Below are 9,583 nucleotides of genomic sequence, written 5' to 3'. Positions count from 1 at the left end.
CTCCTTCCTGTCTTTAAGTAAGGCAATATAAAAAAAAAAAAAAAACCAAAAAAAGCCTTATTCCCCATTTTACATGCACATCAAATTAAATATAAAAACTAAATTCTAGAGTCTAACAATTTATAAAAGAGTCACTTTCAAAATTGTATTTGTATTTATATACATATATGAATCATATATAACTATTATATTATGTAATTTACATATAATTATATATAATTATAATATTACAATCACACTGTATTATAACAGTATGTATTCCATATTATAAATGTCTATATATTATAGATACTATTATGGATCGTTATATACACATTACATCCCATGCCTTGCATTTTTCAAATACTAAGAAAACTTGGTTCAATATTTACTCTATATAAGGTGACACTATTTTGCTACAGAATGCTGACTTGTGAAATCTGTCACTATCCCTATGCCTTATTTTATGAAAATTATAATAGAAGTTAAAGCAGAATTAGTGTCAATATTATTGATGTAGATATATAGACTTGATATTTTGTTCTTTGCTTCATGATTTCAAAACATGGTTTAAAAAATAATAACAGCCAATTTGCTCATAATACATTCCAAAGTGTTGGGCCCTGCTCAACTCTTGTACATAGTACATGCTAAATAATAGGATGATACCATGGTGGTGACTATAGAGATATGTTGAGAAATGTTGAAATAATTGAAATGTTATCTTTTACCAACATCACAATGTAGCCTTAATCTTTGAAATAAACACAGTAATGTTTACTGTGCAACAAAGGTACTTCTCAATTCCACTCCAAACACAAGTGTTTCTGATTATTTTGGCTTTGACACCTCACACACATGTAATTTAGAAATTTCTCATAGGGAAGTCTTACAAGGTGATTTGCTAAAACAATCAGAATATATGTCATTAGTAAGAGAAATATTTTAAATGATTTAATCTTAATTTAGCAAGAGAGAATTTCACTGAACAGAAATCAAATTATTGTTAACTGACCCTGCACCGGTATTTGCAATGTTTTGTTAACTTTTGAAAGCTCAATTAAGAAACTATTAGCATAGTGTGTCAGCAAACATGTTATCTGAGACCTCAACTACAAAACATTCTGCCCTAAAATGGAAGTGTTGTTTGATTGAATCTCTGCTCAGTGACACAAAAACACAGGTCTTACATTCTCCCACTTTGCTTTCACTTAATTTAAGCTTCTCCATGGGGTAAAAACACATGACTGTTCTAACAGATAACTTTGAGTTGTCTTAATGCCTGTGAAATTCTAACCATTAATCTGAGCTAAGTACAACGAAGGGTATAACTTAATAGCATGTAATCCAATTGGACAATTAATATATTCAGTATTATTTGCCACAAATGATCACTAAATACATTAATACTCATTAGCAATTTCACTGAAAAATACAGATGCTCTTAAAACTCCTTTTCCTCAATTTAATCCAAACCCCTAATCTTTATCATTTAGATCTTTACTAACTATGTTATAAATGACAATTTTAAAACACTCTTAAAAAATGGGAAGAGGAGGCGGGGCGCGGTGGCTCAAGCCTGTAATCCCAGCACTTTGGGAGGCCGAGACGGGCGGATCGCGAGGCCAGGAGATCGAGACCATCCTGGCTAACACGGTGAAACCCCGTCTCTACTAAAAAATACAAAAAACTAGTCGGGCGAGGTGGCGGGCGCCTGTAGTCCCAGCTACTCGGGAGGCTGAGGCAGGAGAATGGCTTAAACCCGGGAGGCGGAGCTTGCAGTGAGCTGAGATCCGGCCACTACACTCCAGCCTGGGCTACAGAGCGGGACTCCGTCTCAAAAAAAAAAAAAAAAAAAAACAAAAAACAAAAAAATGGGAAGAGGGGTCAGTCCTTTTGTATGAGACACAAGCTTGGCATTAACTATGAAGGTATTCATAGTTAGTAACTAATTAGTAATAGTTACTAATTAGTAACGCACCAATGGTGGTTAATAATTAGTCTTATTATGCTGCCAACATGTGTATTTCTGAACAGCCCAATTCTGAATTCTCTACCAAGTGTTCTTTCATGTGTTTATTTCCTGTTATCTTCATAGGTATTTCTTTGGTTTAAAAGTGCACAAATATTAAGAGATAATTTACTTCAAATAAGATAAAGGCCTAATAAGGGAGTAATGAATGATGAAATTAGGAACCAAGGAGTCCATTTTAGGTGGGGTGGTCAGGCAAGACCTCACTGAAGAGTTGATACTGGAACATGGACCTGTATGAAGTGACATAGCAAGTCATGCAAAGACCTCAAGAAATGGCAGAGGGAATCATAAATGTGAGGCACTGAACTGGTAATAAGTTTGCTGTTCAACAAAGGGCTAGCAGGGAGAGCCATGGGGAGATTTAGGAGGTTATCAGATCACACAGGCTCCTTCTGTAAGGATTTGGATTTATTCTAGGTGGGCTCAGAAGCGGCTGAAAGGTTTTCACATGAGCATTAGTAATCAGATATGAGTAATCAAAGCTCTCTCAGCAAACTCCTGTGTGGTTAAGCGCAGAAAGTAAAGGAATAAATTAGGCTACTGTCACAGTCCACGTGATAGATAATCATGAAGCTGGAATCAATTAGACCAACTGATAAATACAGGTTGTACAAACAAAGGGGAAGAAACAATGACTTCCGTGTATGTGTGTGTGTGTGTGTGTTTTTCCAAAGCAATGGGGTTAATAATGATTCCATTTACTGCAACAGGAAGGACTGAGGAGCACATTGTATAAATATCTCATAAACTTCAGACACCTAAATGGACTGAGTGAGTAGACACTTAGATATATAAGTCACAAGGTTGTGACTTATATTTCTATTTCTATTGCTATTGCTATTGCTGTTGGAGTTACTAACTTGGAATTTACCAGCTCGTAGATGAATTCCAGTACATGAATCAGATCAGCCAGAGTAATTGTTTCCAAAGGGGGATTCTCACAGCCCCTCAGCAGAAACATAAATCCATTAGGGTCCATAAAGAAGCTATCAGAATTGCATTTTATTTTTATCTTTATATTTAATTAGTATTCTATGAGTTGACACTGATATCCTCACTTGATCCATGTTAGTCTTTTTTGTGTCAGACTACACTCAGGTGTCCTGAGGTAACTATGGGAATTATACAACAAAGAAGTGTGATGCTCAAAGCCTCAGTCTTTTTTTTGTCATAATGTAGCACACTGTAGTCTACCTATATCTGTACAGATGAGTATACATGAGTAGATAAAACAGTTTTAAAAATATCTTTATAAAATAAACATTTTATTTTGGAATAATTTTAAATTTATAGAAAAGTTGCAAAATTAATGTAGTTTCCACATATCCTTCACCTCAAATTCCTCTAATGTTAACACATACTACTTAGTACATTATTCAAAACTACTGAAAACCAATACTGGTAAATCGCTACTAATTTTGCTTAAGAGACAAAATGATCATCTAGTTAGATTTGGCAAGAAGTCTGAATAAAAAAATAAAAACTACCAAAAAGAGTACCTGTATTTGTCCATTCTGTGTTGCACTTTAATATAAAGGAATACCTGAGACTGGGTAATCTATAAAGAAAATAGGTTTATCTGGGTTCACAGTTCTGCAGGCTATACGAGCATGGCACCAACATCTGCTCAGCTTCTGGTGAGGCCTCAAGAAACTTTTACTTATGGCAAAAGGTGAGAGGGGAACAGGCGTATCACATGGTAAAGGAGGGAAGCAAGACAAAAAAATGGCCAGGCATGGTAGCTCATGCCTATAATCCCAGCACTTTGGGAGGCCAAGGGAGGAGGATTACCTGCAGCCAGTGGTTCAAGACCAGTTGGGCCAGATAGCGAGACCCTGTCTCTACAAAATAAATAAATAAATAAATAAATAAATAAATAAATAAATAAAGAGAGAGAGAGAAGGGAGCAAGAGAGAGTGGGGTAAGTCTCACACTCTTTTTAATAGTCAGATCTCTCAGTGACTCATTACCAAGAGGAGGGCACCAAGCCATTCATGGTGGATCTGTCCCCAAGACCCACTCAGCTCCCCCAATGCCCCACCTTCAACACTGGGGATCACATTTCAACATGAAATTTGGAGGGGACAAAACATGCAAACCACATCACTGTCTAAATATTATTTTATATATTTATTTTTCACAATTAACTTTGTTCTAAGTGAGTAGATTCAAGGCCTTGAGATACTGGTTGAGTGTTTAAAGCCATGAGAATTAGCTAGGTACTTTAAAATTAAGCAACCAAATCTTGAAGACAAATACTCAGCATGTCTCAGTGATATTTAAATCTATGTAATATTGAATCTAGAACATTACAAAATTTGCCAAAATTGATGTTTAGCATAATCTTTTGGTACACTATAATATAGATGACATAAATTTAAATATACTAATACATAAGGATGCTTTGGTTTAAAAAATGAAGTATAGATATTATAGTTTACTACTTTACGGTTATTCTTTATACTAAATTTGGAACCTGATGATAATATATTTAGAAGATTTTGATGACTACAATAAGTAAAAGTCTGAATTCACTGATACTAAATCCTCAATGGCATCTTCTAAGTATTTTCATATTTAGCAGCTTTCTGACAAAATGTGAAGAAAATCTTATTTTCAAAGTTAATCTGTCCTGAGCCCATAATGGAAATAAATAGGAAATCAAACCAATTTGTAAGCTTTTCTAATATTCATGCCAGTATAACAGAATTGTGCAATGTTAAAAATATGTTTAAAATATTGCATTATGAAAGAAAAAATGCTCTGCAAAGTTATATTACTTAATATGAGTGTGTACGAGTGTGTACACTTTTCAAGTGGAACTCCATGTATGATGTATAATCAGGACTAAAGTTAGGCTTTGTTGGTTTTACAAAGATACCAGAGAAAATACATTGAGCTATATTGAAAAAAAAATAAAGTGTGTAAAAACCTATTTAATAGCATCCAACTAAGAAATATTAGGCTGGTGCAAAAGTAATTGTGGTTTTCAATAATATAAAAGCAAAATATTTGAATCATGTCCCTTTTTTTTTTTTTTTTTTTTTTTGATGGAGTTTCGCTCTTTTTGCCCAGGCTGGAGTTCAGTGGCGTGATCTCGGCTCACTGCAAACTCCACCTCCTGGATTCAAGCAATTCTCCTGAGTCAGCCTCCCGAGTAGCTGGGATTACAGGCATGCGCCACCACGCCCAGCTAATTTTGTATTTTTTTTTTAGTAGAGACAGGGTTTCTCCATGTTGGTCAGGCTGGTCTCGAACTCCCAACCTCAGGTGATCCGCCCACCTCGGCCTCCCAAAGTACTGGGATTACAGGCATGAGCCACCACACCCAGCCCATGTCTCATTTTTATAGAAAATTTGCTTTCCATTAAATTCTGTTCATGATTTATTAAATTACATAATATACTATATAATAAGTATAATGATATAATTACAATTAATTTTTAAGACTGACTTTAAAGATTATTTGAATATTTTCTCGTTACCTATAAAATGTAACTTTAGTAATGCTTTTAAAATCTCAGGAACATAAAATGCAATTATTTTCTCAAAATCTAATGATTTATCCTTTTAAGCAGCCTAGTATTGCTAACTAAGAAGTAAGACATCATCAGCTTACTCCAGACTGTAACCAGGTCTCTGCCTTCTGAACGTGTAAATCATGATAGAAAGTGTGTGCTTTTCTCAGAAAATGTGTCAGTTTTGCACTTTAGAGCATCCTCCATCAGGACTTCTAGTTGCAACTTTCTAGGTAAAACAGGTTATTTTATAAATTATTTCTCCTTTTCCAAAGGACCTCTACCTTCTCTCATGTACCTATTGCACAGGTTCCTACCTACTGTTTGGTAATATAATAATAGGCAAAAATTGAAGCTAAAACATAGGCCACATTATAAGGTAATGTATTAGAATTTTAACAAAATTTTCTGTGACAGGCCAGCATTTATAAAATATATAAATTTCTGTATCTTTTAAGCCATCCCACATAATAGGCTTCATGCTTTACTTACATGAGGCTCATAATATATTTCTATTAGTTCTTGTGATTGGTTAAATAGAAATAAGAAACATCTTTGAAAATCTATACCCATTTGACAAGAATATAACTCAATGGGGAAATTTTAAAATAAAAAGATCTATTTGGAATAAACATATCCCTTTCTAACTATTAATCTCCTTCAGCTATCAAATACAGTTTTGGATATTGGTCTGGTGATCAGTGGGGTAACTTGCATCATTTTTTTTACAACTGTGTAAATAACAAAAGTAGCCATAGATTCTTAATATGAATATTGAGTTTAGTGACTTGAGATCACATTTAATGGTTATAGGTCCACTTGCTAAAGATATTGGTATATTCCTAGGCCGTAAGACCCTGGAAATAGAGCCAGATTGTAATAAAATAATATAGTTCTAACCTTGTTTTTTTATTATTCTGTTAAAATCCAGGCCCAGGCTGTTGACCACATGCATTTAGGTCCTAAAAGTCAGTAAGATAGGTTGAATTGTTCATAGCATACCTGGGTGTTCATCCTCTCCTACAGAAGATAATTGCCATGGAGAGATAAACACTAAAGAAATTTCTAGAGAATATACTTCAGGAAGAAGGAAAATGATACCAGGAAGATTTGAGCAATAAGAAGGAATAATGGGAAAAATAATTAGTAAATATTTAGTATGCTAAGGAAATATTTTTTAAAATATGATTAACAATGTCTACTTAGTTACTACAATGTCTACTACTACTAACATTTATTTTAGCCAAAATGATGACTCAAAATTTTAAAAGAAGGCAAAACCTTTACTCATTAAGAGGGAAGATTTAGCTTTCCAAACAATCTGTCTTTAATATTACATAAAAGTCCTGTTCAAGAAAGAGAAAGCCAAATTTCACCCTTGCATTAGTTTTGGATATTGCATTAGTTTTATTTAGTTTTGCATTAGGATTATTGCACCCTTGCATTAGTCTACTATTAATGTCAACCTCAATTTTTAATGAAACCTGATAGATAATTCTACACAGTCTTAACCAGTCTGACCATGCGGTGAGATTCTTGTAAACCTTTCATAACCCTTCACAAATTGTTGTTAAAGAGCATACTGGTGCATTAAGAAAACTTTGTTGTGGGAGGGGTAACAAGATGGCGACCGAAACGGTGGAGCTCCATAAGCTGAAGCTTGCTGAACTAAAGCAAGAATGTCTTGCTCGTGGTTTGGAGACCAAGGGAATAAAGCAAGATCTTATCCACAGACTCCAGGCATATCTTGAAGAACATGCTGAAGAGGAGGCAAATGAAGAAGATGTACTGGGAGATGAAACAGAGGAAGAAGAAACAAATCCCATTGAGCTGCCTGTCAAAGAGGAAGAACCCCCTGAAAAAACTGCTGATGTGGCAGCAGAGAAGAAAGTGGTGAAAATTACATCTGAAATACCACAGACTGAGAGAATGCAGAAGAGGGCCGAACGATTCAATGTACCTGTGAGCTTGGAGAGTAAGAAAGCTGCTCGGGCAGCTAGGTTTGGGATTTCTTCAGTTCCAACAAAAGGTCTGTCATCTGATAACAAACCTATGGTTAACTTGGATAAGCTGAAGGAAAGAGCTCAAAGATTTGGTTTGAATGTCTCTTCAATCTCCAGAAAGTCTGAAGATGATGAGAAACTGAAAAAGAGGAAGGAGCGATTTGGGATTGTCACAAGTTCAGCTGGAACTGGAACCACAGAGGATACAGAGGTTCAAGTGCTGGATTGTGTCATGTGACCATCCCAAAACTCAGAGCACCCTATGGCCATCTTTGCCCTCTGTCACATAACTTGAAAACTGCCTGATGGCCTTTTTGCAGTGGTTCCCTCCAGGAAGCCTTGATCTCAGTTGAAGAAGTTCTTTCCCGGCATTCCAGTGCCCCTGTCAGCTCCATACTCCTCAGACACCCTTAACAAAGGCTGTCATGCACACATTGTAACAAATACACAAAATAAATGATAATTACACTAATAAAAAAAAAAAAAGAAAACTTTGTTGTGGTATTTCAATGCTCAATTTATGGCAAAACCATATACAATTTTGAATTTAGTTAATATGTTCACACATGTAACACATATATGATTACACAGACAGACAGAAGATCCAGTAGTTGTAAGATTTTTAATTTGCCAATCTCTGAATTGGATTATTGGCCTCAGTGTGGAGCCTTTCAAGAAGCAGGGCTAGGAAAGCATGCAGTTTCTAGAGCCTAATCAACAGACATAGCTGGAAGACAAAAACAGATTTTGAAAGGGATCTATCTGTTTTTTATTCTGGGAGATCCATAAAAAAACAGAGGTGTTTCCTCCCGAAAAACCTCCCAAAAAATGAGGTCCATGGTACCTTCTCTCTGTTTTTCCCAAGGAGTCTCATGCTCTCAGAAGTCATCCTAGGACCTCTTGTGTGTGAACTAACAGTGGCAAGACAAAATGGAGAAAAAATAATTCAGTCAACTGAGAAAAAAATCATTTTCCAGAAAACAAGATCCAAGAAGAGAAAACTTAAAGGCCCTTCAAATATACCTATAGTTTGATATCCATTTTAAATAAGCCTATTTTAACCATAGCATTCTTTAAGAGACTCTTTTTTTTTTTTTTTCAGATAGAGTCACCCTGCAAGCTCAGGCTGGCATGCAATGGTGCGATCTCACTTCACTGGAACCTCCACCTCCTGGGTTCAAACTATTCTCCTGCCTCAGCCTCCCAAGTAGCTGGCATTATAGGCATGTGCCACCATGCCCAGCTAATTTTGTAATTTTAGTAGAGACCAGGTTTCACCACATTGGCCAGGCTGGTCTTGAACTCCTGACCTTAAGTGATTTGCCCACCTTGGCCTCCCAAATTGCTGGGATTAGAGGCATGAGCCACCATGCCAGACCAAGAGACTCGTTTTAAATCCGTTGTTACCTAACTTTAGCCATGCCAAGTGGCCAATATTTCTGGCTTTTTAACTTTACCAAAAGTAACCTCACAGGTGAAACCAATAAGCCTTAACTAAGGTTATGACTTAACTGCAAATATACGAAGTATTTTCAAAGAGGTGGTAAGCAGTTTTTACAAAATCTAGAATCTTTAAAGATAGCTCAGAGAAAGGAAGGTTTAAGAAAGAAGCTAGAAGTTGTTTAGGGAGGAGAAGAGAATCAGCAAATGGTGAAAGTCACACAGATATTAGCCAGAAAGTACTCGTTCTTTAAGTCAAGATTGAACCCAGGCCACCATTTAAAAATAGTAGAGACCAAAAGAAAGTATTGCCATGTGGGGCCGGGCGCGGTGGCTCAAGCCTGTAATCCCAGCACTTTGGGAGGCCGAGACGGGTGGATCACGAGGTCAGGAGATCGAGACTATCCTGGCTAATACGGTGAAACCCTGTCTCTACTTAAAAATACAAAAAACTAGCCGGGCGACGAGGCTGGGGCCTGTAGTCCCAGCTACTCGGGAGGCTGAGGCAGGAGAATGGGGTAAATCTGGGAGGCGGAGCTTGCAGTGAGCTGAGATCCGGCGACTGCACTCCAGCCTGGGTGGCAGAGCAAGACTCCGTCTCAAAAAAA

General features: G+C 36.4%; 1 pseudogene across 1 annotated transcript; it reads left to right on the top strand.

Annotated features, from left to right (window-relative positions):
• The first annotated feature begins 7,141 nt into the window (after nucleotides 1-7,141).
• LOC108526441 (SAP domain-containing ribonucleoprotein pseudogene) lies at nucleotides 7,142-8,007 on the top strand (annotated as a pseudogene). Its single transcript, XR_001884528.1, has one exon. The product of XR_001884528.1 is annotated as an SAP domain-containing ribonucleoprotein pseudogene (transcript).
• Nucleotides 8,008-9,583: the final 1,576 nt, after the last annotated feature.

The sequence above is a fragment of the Rhinopithecus bieti genome, unplaced genomic scaffold (genome assembly GCF_001698545.2).
Source record: "Rhinopithecus bieti isolate Rb0 unplaced genomic scaffold, ASM169854v2 scaffold_3067, whole genome shotgun sequence".
NCBI lineage: Eukaryota > Metazoa > Chordata > Mammalia > Primates > Cercopithecidae > Rhinopithecus > Rhinopithecus bieti.
The sequence above is the reverse complement of the archived record's forward strand: the minus strand, read 5'-3'. Positions and strand labels throughout refer to the sequence as shown.